At 42.0% G+C, this 9,705-nt stretch overlaps 1 protein-coding gene and 1 long non-coding RNA gene across 4 annotated transcripts in view; one reads left to right on the forward strand and one right to left on the reverse strand.

The window, feature by feature from the left end:
• The window catches only part of LOC148413369 (uncharacterized), a 156,641-nt gene that overhangs the window by 60,067 nt on the left and 86,869 nt on the right, over positions 1–9,705 (reverse strand). Inside the window, exon 1 of one of the 3 annotated variants that reach the window (XR_015867638.1) lies at positions 54–103. The exons of the other annotated variants lie outside the window; for them this stretch is intronic. The gene's annotated coding sequence lies outside the window, so the exon portion shown is untranslated. Of the gene's footprint in view, positions 1–53; positions 104–9,705 lie in introns of those variants that run through there. 3 annotated transcript variants of the gene reach the window in all.
• The window catches only part of LOC148413370 (uncharacterized), a 32,508-nt gene that overhangs the window by 22,172 nt on the left and 631 nt on the right, over positions 1–9,705 (forward strand). The gene's annotated exons all lie outside the window — the stretch shown is intronic.

The following is a 9,705-nucleotide window of genomic DNA, read 5'->3' on the forward strand; positions in this document are numbered from 1 at the left end:
GTAGCGACGGAGATTTTAAACATTCCAGTAGATTAAATACATTGACAATTTACTTGAGTTGAACATTCATCCGTTCCTCTCTCCGCTAGCAAAGGATATGAATGACACCACTTCCGGTGGGCCACGTGACTTGCGGACTATCCCAATTTTTTCAGAAAGGGGGGAGGGGACTGAGCGAACGCCAAATTAAACCACAAATTTTGAAGTTCAACTAAATTATGTTTTGATTTTGGAAAATGAAGCTGGGAGATTTAGTAGGCTGAATAAGAAACAAGGGTGCATATCTTTTTAAACTCTAAAGAATGTATATGATCATTATCTTGTGTGAGAAGCCATTTTAACTAATCAAGTCGAAAAGAATTATTTTCTAAGTAATTTTATCATTCACGTAATGTAGCGATGGTTTATTTCCGGGTTTCAGAATATTTTTTGGCTCACTCGCCACCCACTGAAAGATCATAGATCTTTTTTTTCCTATTTTTTAAATTGATTTCAAACCCCTACATTTCTCGTAGCAAGACGTAATATTGCTACGTTCTATGAAAAAAACGCCGGCTGATCAAACTCTTGTAATAATCTTGTTTTCTGCCGATGAGTACGACAGAACACACACGTGCACAAGCACGCACGCACGCACACACACCTGACAAATAGCTCAACCCGCCGCGGCGTCAAAAAGATCGGATTTAAGGAGGATTAAATATTAGATTTCAATTTACCTGCCTGCAACAAAGTAATTACCCCAGCCCCCCACCTCTAAGGTATAAAAAATGAAATTATGCAAAAAGTGAAGCACATATTCCGACCGGGATGAAGTCAAAGAGCTCGATGGCAAATAAAGCGCAAATCTGGGACTTTAATGAAAGTCATTATTAGGAGATAAGCGGGGGGGGGGGGGGGGGCCTCGCAGTTTCCACATTTTCGCAGGCTGGGAAGTCAAAGAGAAGCTTATTGGGGGGGCGGGGCGGGGGGCGTCAAATAATCTTTAATTTGTTCTCGTTTCACGACATTTATTTGCAAACACAACAGGCTCTCCAAATTGGTTTAAAAAGTAAGAAAATTAAAAATAAGTAATTACGAAACTGAACTTAAAACAATTACCGGATTGAATTTTATGGTGTGTTCTGCTGGTTGAATCCAAAACGATTTTAAAACGTAAAAAAAAGACGAAGTCTGTGAGGAATTTTGTTTGATAGGCTAAATATATTAAAAAAGGCATCTTTCACGTTGCTGTAATTATTTTGATGCAGTCAAATCCATACAAACCTTATAATATTATTACTCGTTTTGTTATCATTATTACAATTGTTATCATTATTACAATTATTATAATCATTATTGTTGTTGTCATTTAAACTTACTTTTAGTATCGGGCTTTACTGCCGTTTTCATTGTATTTATTAAAAAAAAAAAGACATATGTCCGTTCTTTTATTTAAATTAATGCTCAGGAAATGACAGAAAATCGCCATCAAAAGATCAGTAATTGTGAACATTAGGTGAACATTCCTGAAATGTTGGAAATTGAGATGTTTGTTGCGTTCAAAGGAGCTGGGAAAAGTGTGGATTCTGGAGCGCCGGAGGTGGGGGCGGCCCGCGTGCACCTGGGTGGGTCTTTTGTGTTGGTTGTACTGTGTATACACTGGCACAGAATTGTGAGTTCACTGCAGGCCTTGAACGCATCATGAGCAATCTGAATGGATTCAAGATCAACTACAGCAATTTATTGCACTCGGGGCGTCATTTGTTTTGCCCCAGGAAATTAAAAATGATACCTGTTGTAATTTTGACACCCCCTCGTTAAATTTTCTCAATCTAATACGACTTTTTGATTCCAAGAAAAAATGTAGAGATGATCATGTCACACCTGCGCCATTTATTGATTGTCGAGAAAGTAAAACTGAGGAGCCGATCGCTTCCAAAATGGGTAATAAATTATATAAATTAATAGTAAGTAAATTGGAGACGAATTTGTGTAAATTGAATCCATAAGTGAGGAAAATACGAGCGTGTCTTCTAATTTAATTTGGCTTATTGACTCATTTAATTCATTGTTGAAACTTTCAATTGAATTGTACCCCAATTTCGTTTTAAATAAGCACAATTAAACGCATTAATCAATTAATTCAAATATTTTGTCTTTTAAGGGCCACAATGAAAATTTTATTTAGAGTCAGCTCCTAAAATTTATTTGCATGGATTAAAATGACTTTTCCTGAAAAAAAGTATGGTTAGCGCCTAAGGGGTAAAAAAATGAATGGATTAAAAGGCCCGTACACTTTCAGAGGCACACTTTGTACAATCGATTTTAGTCAAATGTGGGGGGGGGGGGGGGGGGGGGGGGGGAACGATTCTTTGACGAATAAACAATAATATTTAGTGTTGATTGACACTCAGAATCAGACATGCATAATAGTCCCAGTAATGATGCAGTTCACTTGTGAGCCACTAAACAAATCATAAACCTTTCAAAATGAGCATGATATATATATATATATATATATATATATATATATATATATATATATATATATATATATATATATATATATATATATATATATATATATATATATATATCATAAAGAGAGAGAGAGAGAGAGAGAGAGAGAGAGAGCGAGAGAGAGAAAATGTTATGGTCATTCAGCATCTCATTATATTTCCACATTTCACGTGCACGCTAAACTAATGTTATTTATTCTTATCTTCTAAGCCTAAATTGTTAATATTTGTATAATTAGCCACGTAACACGCAGGTGACAGTCCATTAAGACTTGAATAAAAATTAAAGCGTTATCTTCATTGACACATTCGCGTTACATAAATGCCCGCAGGCCGGTTCATGCAGGATTAATTATAATGGGGAGGGGAGAAAAAAACAAACAAATCTTGGAGGGGGTCGCAAATATTGTTTTGTCATTTTTTTTTTCACCGTTATCTGTTGACTTTGAGCGTCGGCGATGGCGAACACGTTTGAAGGAGACATTTCATGTGGAATTCAAAGAGGAGAAGATGGCGCGCTGGGTCGGCTTCTTCTCATTTTCCATTAAGACTTTGCCACCAGATAGACGCACTCCAAAATAACATCACCTCGACGGGGCCACAAATTAGGCCGGGGGGCTAATTGTCTCTAATGGGAAGCGGCCAAAAAAAAAAGAAAGAAAATGCAAGAAAATAAAAGGCTCACGCGCGAGAGCTCAACTTTGTCAAAGTGTGAAAAAACGAGATGTGCTTGTTCACAGCCATCCTCCCTTGCAAGTGTTAACAAGAGCACATCTTTCATATTTCATACGCACAGATGGGTCTAAAAAAAATGTCTTTGTATATCCTAAAAAGCTTCAATTGCACAAAATCCCCCCCGGGTGCTTTTTTCTACCTGTCCTATAGGAGATGAGCTCCTCGCTCCCTATCCAAAAATACAGAAAGAATCCAAATCATTCCAAAAGTACTTCAAAGTGTGCGCGCAGGCCTCCCGAGTCACCCATGAATAAATAAAAATACACAACTAATTGAATTTTCAAAGGCAAATCTTAATTTATTGTGGGGGGGGGGGGGGGGTGGATAACATATGGGTGAGTTTTCGTCTTTATCGGTTTGGCTTTTCAGTTCAAGTCAATTCAACTGCAGCAAAGCTGACGCTAACGACAATTCGATCCTAAAGAATTTGAGTCCAATTAAAAAAAAAAAAAAAAAAAACTTTTTGTTGTATTTGGTAAATTTACTGGTTTGAACTGGAAGTCAATCAATGATCTGAGAAAATCAGCTGACTGAACATCTGATTTGATGTTTGTGGGGACACCAACAGCCAATCAGAGACAGTGGCAGACGACATGTCAATTAAGAAAATTATAATCAGTTAGGTTTATGTGTACATGTATTTTTGGCACAGATTAAAAGAAAAAAAAAAGAATTCATTTGGCCCAATGAAGAACCACAGAACAAACTACATTGGGTCAAAAACTGAGTGACCCCACTTTTGGGTTTCTTCATTTAACCCCCAAATTATGTCACATTGTACAAAATAGAAAGTTGGGTAAGATCAACCTTAGTGGATTGCTCTAATTTAACCCAAATTATGTTATTTCTGTCCCATCTGTTTTTAAAGTGTGGATGATTTTTTTTTTTTTACTCGTCCAACTTTAAGATCGACATATTTAAAAGCTCTCAGCAAAACATTGGGGAACACTCGAAAACAGCTGGCTCAAAATAAACAAACACAAGGAAACACTCTTCAACAGTTGGATCAAAATTGACCCAGTTGCTGGAGGCTGCTGGACCCAAATATTGGGATTGTTTTATACAAAACAAAACAATTTTTACAGAAAAAACATGACCCAGACGGTTGGTCAGGGTAAATTCAGTCCATGATTCGATTATTTTTAACCAAACTTGTGTTTAAAAGTGGCATGTAATAAAAGTTACTTGAAGTTCAAGAAAGGATGACATTTTTTTTTTTGGGGGGGGGGCAAGGATTTTAAGATTAATCATTTTTTTGGCTTAGCAAGCTTGGTAAAAATTCAAGTATTGCATCAGCGCCTGATGAATTCTTCATTTGAAGTGCAAGGCGGGGTCATTAAAAGCAGACAGTGCTGAATAGTCTCAGTGCAACTTGTGTCTGGACGTGTGTGTGTGTGTGTGTGTGTGTGTGTGTGTGTTGTGCCTTTTGTCGCCCTTTGCAAAGTGTGTTTGCTCATATGCGTGCCCACGTGTGCGGCCTATTACTGCAGTTTAACCCCCGTGTTTCCCCGAACGCACCATTCTTCCTGCAGCATTGTCGCCCCCCCCTCACCCCATTCCGACCCCCACCCCTTCACTTTTGTCCTAAGAGGGCAATTAAGGAAACAAACGTTTTCCCCAAGATAAGCTGACTGCCAGCTTTGCATACTAATGCAATGCCAAGTGGTTACAAATAATAAGTGCTCTAATTACCGGCGCTGTTTCCAATCAGAAATTGCTCAATTTCCCAGGATGAGGTCGCCGTGGCTGGATAGGAAAGAAAAAAAAAGCGACCTGACAGGAGACAATCATCTCCATGTGCGACGCTCCTGATTTGGCGTGTTGGTGTGTGAACAATCATCTTATGGAGCTGGTGTGGCGTGACCCTCTCCGTGCCCCCACCCCATCCCACCACTCGTTCCCCCGGCCCACCAGTCAAGTGAGAGTTTCCGACAATTACCCCCCCCCCCCCCCCCTTTTTCTGAGCGGCACGTGATGAGCACAATGTGGCGCTTCTTCCCCTAGGTGAGCAATTTTGTTGCAATTGTGATCATCAGCGCAAAGCGGGGACCTGCTCATTTATTAAGCAATTTCCCGGGCAGGAAAGTAGCGGGATGGCGCTTTTAATTTGCCAGGGGACGCCGATATCTGAAAACCAAATGCTACAGCAATTAGAAATGCTGCGACACCCCAAATCAGAGCAAGTTTAACAGATGAAGACCCACGGGACCAATCCAGAGGCCCTGAAGAACTTGGACGGAGAAAACTGGGGCGTTCGATGACCGATGGAGAATCGTTTACATGATTTCCGATTTGTTAGTAGCTGTTTTGGAAAGATTGTTCTTGTAGTTCCGGAGACAAAAGGATTCAAAAGAAGTTGGCCACGCCCCTTTAAAATAAAAACGTGTCTATAGGTTGCAGGTTGTAGCTTCCAAACCTCTGCTTGGATTGACCTAAAGTTTGACATTTAGTTTTGTTCCATCGGTATCACCAAGTTCACCAAGTTTCTTATTCTGCTTGATAATCCTTGTAACACATCTCTTTCCAGCATATGCAAATTAGATGACCTTGAGCCGCCCTTTGACTTTGGCGGCCGCGGCCGGCAGCAGCCTGGCGCCCGATCAGCGAGCCCGCCCGTCCCCTGCCCCGTTGGCCCGGGCTGCCAGAAGCCGTCCAAATTGACTCCCGCCCGTCCCGCCATGTAGGAAAGGACGGCCAGAACAGCGGAGCTTGACTTGTCAATGTCAGAACGGATTTAAACAAGCCGGCTAAAAATTGAAGCAGGCCTGAATCGTTCTGATTAGCTGAGCGTTTTCAAGAGTCGATAGCTTCAAATCTGGCGAGCTGTCTCTCACGCTGTCACTCCTGGCCAGGAGTTTCGGTCAGGGGCCGCACGGGCTGCCCGTCAATGTGCTGCGTTACAGTAAAACGGCCAAACGTTGTGAGGAGGCCAGCCCGTGCTTCAAAATAAACTAGCGTAACAAGTCATGCATGACACGAATGGCCTTTTTTTTAATCCATCCGTTTTCTAAGAGCTGCTTATCTTCACAAGGGCGGTAGGCGGGACACGTCCTGAACTGGTTGCCGGCCAATCGAAGGGCACGTAGAGACAAACGACCATTCACGCAGCCAATCTCACTTAAGGACAATTTAAAGTGTCCAATTTACCGCAGAGGTTTTCGGCGCTGCCTCTGGCCGCAGTTGGTATTACGTTTTGTAGTGAGGAAGCTGAGTCACTGGCCCACGAGTGTCTGTAAGTTCTACTTTCTTCGTAAAATTGTTGTCATTGATGATAATATGCACCAAATTAGTTTGATCCAACTTGTGACTGTGGATAACACGCTAGCTAATGTTAGCATGTTGTATAGTGCTGCCTTGTATGCTTCCTAGCAGGTTCGTTTGTGCCTTGCAAAAGTTGTTTGCTAGCACATGCAGAAATCTAATTCACGTTTTGCATTGAAATAATCGCATTCGTGATTCGGTGATTGATTCAATTGATGTAATTTGTGTACATTGTTGCAGTTTTTAAGACTCTTTTTGGTCTTCATTTTTGGGAGAAAAAGTCTGTCTTATATTTGGGGAAATAGGCATGATAGACCCAGGCATGATAGACGCATTTAATGGTCGGTGAAAAAGAGGGATAATACAGTTGTTGGGTTTTTGTTTTGTTTTTTGTTGTTTTTTTTGGGGGGGGGTCATAAATACAACGAAATACATGAAATGAAAACGATTTTTTTGGGGTATTTTTTTTCCCCTCGTGTAGTGCACTGTCTTTCGTCGACGCATTGAGCACCCCCCCCCCACAATATTGGATAAAACACACAAAATAAAGCGGTTCGATTTGAAAATCGTATCCCACGTGGATTCGAATGCCTTGAAAACAACGGTACGAGGCCAAAACTCAGTGTGAAGGCTACTAATGGTTATAAGCGCTCCTTCCCATACGACGCCCATGTTGAAGTCCCGTCAACATGTCACAAAGTTTCCACGGATGTTCTTGGTATGCACTTGAAACGTTACCGGGGGGTATATCCCATGTACGTAGCCGCATTGTGTTCTCCCGCGTGCCTGATGCGATGCTCGGTGGGGTACTTTGCAACCCAGATGGCACGCTGCTGTAAACCTTTCATCACAGCAGCAAAAAAAAGAAAAAAAATACATATTTATGGTGCATTTTAATTGCGTCGACATCAATTTGGATAAAAATATTCCTCGCCTATGCGGAGCGAAGAAGACACGAAAGATCTCCTCGCAAAGCTTTAGCGCAGATTGTTCTTTTTATTATCATTAACAGTAATGTGATGGCGAGGCCCCATGTGACCCGCTCGCAGCGGCACCTCATTTCCAAAGTCATTCATTAGAACAAACAGAAGGCGGGCAGCGGAAAGACGGCGTGGGGAGAGAGAGAGACGCAGAAAAGGGAGAGCGAAAACAAATGAGATTGTTCTTACTGGAGGAAAGGCTTCAAAATAGGAAGAAAAAAACCCGGGTGTGATATTTGGAGATGTCGCGCCGAGCCCGTGATCCAGTTGTTGGTTTTTGCGCGAGCAAGTGTAATCACAGTTACACTTACTGTCCACTTTGGATTTCGAGGCCCTACGGGGAGTCTCGGATAACCGTTTGCTGGGATCGGGGTTGTCCAAGCAAGAAAAAAAAAAACGAAAAAGCTTCTTAGCTTCCTTGGACCCGATTGTTCTCTCGCGATCCGTCCCAGTTTTTGCAAAACGCCAAAGGTCACGACGCTCAAGCGAGCCCCTGTTTTTCACATTGGGGGGTTGGCATGAATCCCCGCAGGTCCACGCGTACATATATATCGGGGTGAATGAAATAAGTGGGGTGTAGGTGGGAGGGGGTCGGGGGGGGGTCCATCGGCGTGGTGTGACAGACTCCCCAGCCTCCTGGTCGGATTTGTTGGAATGTGAGAGAGGCGGATTTTAGCACCAGGCGAGCCACGCCAGAGTGCCGCAGACTTCATGCCATCTGTCTCAGCCTCCATCGTCTCCTTGCCAAAACTCGTCAGACCTTTATTTCCTCTCCCTCCAGCTCCTTCTCATCCCTCTTCACAAGACCAGCGGACATACTGAGATCTGCTAATATACTGGATGAAGGGGGAGGGGGTGGGGAAGGGGGGGATGTCTGGGCTAATGAAAAAAAAAAATCTACAATTGATGAATATGGACTATCTTTGTAGCAGCCCAGAAGAGCTTTGAAAATGCGTATTGTGCCATTAGAGAAAAGCCAGCTTATTCATTTGTGTCCACTCTTGCGTCCATTTCGTCTCAGCAAGATAGCAAAGTTAACTCGGTTTTACGTTTTTTAACAGAGTCCAGACATTCAAACCAGGTAATTATTGGACTGCGTATTCACTAAAGCATGTTTATGCTGCTATATGCTTCTGAGGGCCAGCTTATTCATTTGTGTCCACTTTTGTCTCCATTTGGTCCCAGTAAGATAGCAAAGTTAGCTCATTTTTTAACAGTCCAGACATTCAAACCAGGTAAATATTGAAATGCGTGTTCACAAAAGCATGTTTATGCTGCTATATGCTTCTGAGGGCCAGCTTATTTATTTTTGTCCACTGTTGTGTCCATTTTGTCTCAGCAAGATAGCAACAAGAATCCAGACATTCAAACCCACGAAAGCAAGATGTTTCGCGAGATGTTTGTCAAATCGTGATGGAAAATGTCCATTAATGTCCTGCAATTTAAGGAAAATCAGCGAGTAGTTTGGTTTCTAAAGACGGAATACTTTTACTTGTACCGGTCGAGGAACACAAGGAATATCCAGCAACCCTGTTTTGAACATTTGTGGAGCATCTACGTCAGGGGCCCCGGGACTCTTCTGCAAATAGCTTACTAGTGATGGAACGTTGCCATGTTCTAGGAAGATCTCAAAGAAGTAGCTCTCACTTTTAAAAAGATCCCGGTTCTAAGTATCACTTTTAAAAAGATCCCGGTTCTAAGTAATCTTGGATGAAAATCAGATAAACTCCTGAACCATTTCCACCTGAAGGATTTGAAAGTCGCCATGCGGAAGGATGTGCATTCGAATGCTCTAGTCAGATTTTCACATCAATTGCTGCTTCCATGCAAGGGCGGGTGTCTGGGGACGCCACTCGAGGAGATCACACGGCCAGAAGATCCGCTCGCTACTCTCGTGTCCTTCACCTGCCAGTGAAAGGGCAACGGTAGGCGGAGGCGGAAGGTGGGTGGGGCCAGCGCAACTTGACCCAAGGAAGGAAGGAAGGAAGGAGGAGCGTTTTTAGTTGTACGAGTACTCGGAATTGTTGTCGTAGTGTTTCTTTGCTGAGCAGTTTTGTGAATCATTGACTTAATTTGAGGAGCAATTTTCTATTTTGTGGAGCATTTTCATGGGTTAATCATAGGGTCTTAAAACTGTTTTTATTAAACAATATTAAAATGATATTACTAAACATTGCCTTTGGTAGTAGTCATAGTAATTATAGTTTTTGCTGAGCACTTTTGTGAAT

This window comes from Hippichthys cyanospilos, chromosome 13, assembly GCF_059441005.1.
Source record: "Hippichthys cyanospilos isolate Australia breed blue-spotted pipefish chromosome 13, RoL_Hcya_1.0, whole genome shotgun sequence".
In the NCBI taxonomy this organism is placed as follows: domain Eukaryota; kingdom Metazoa; phylum Chordata; class Actinopteri; order Syngnathiformes; family Syngnathidae; genus Hippichthys; species Hippichthys cyanospilos.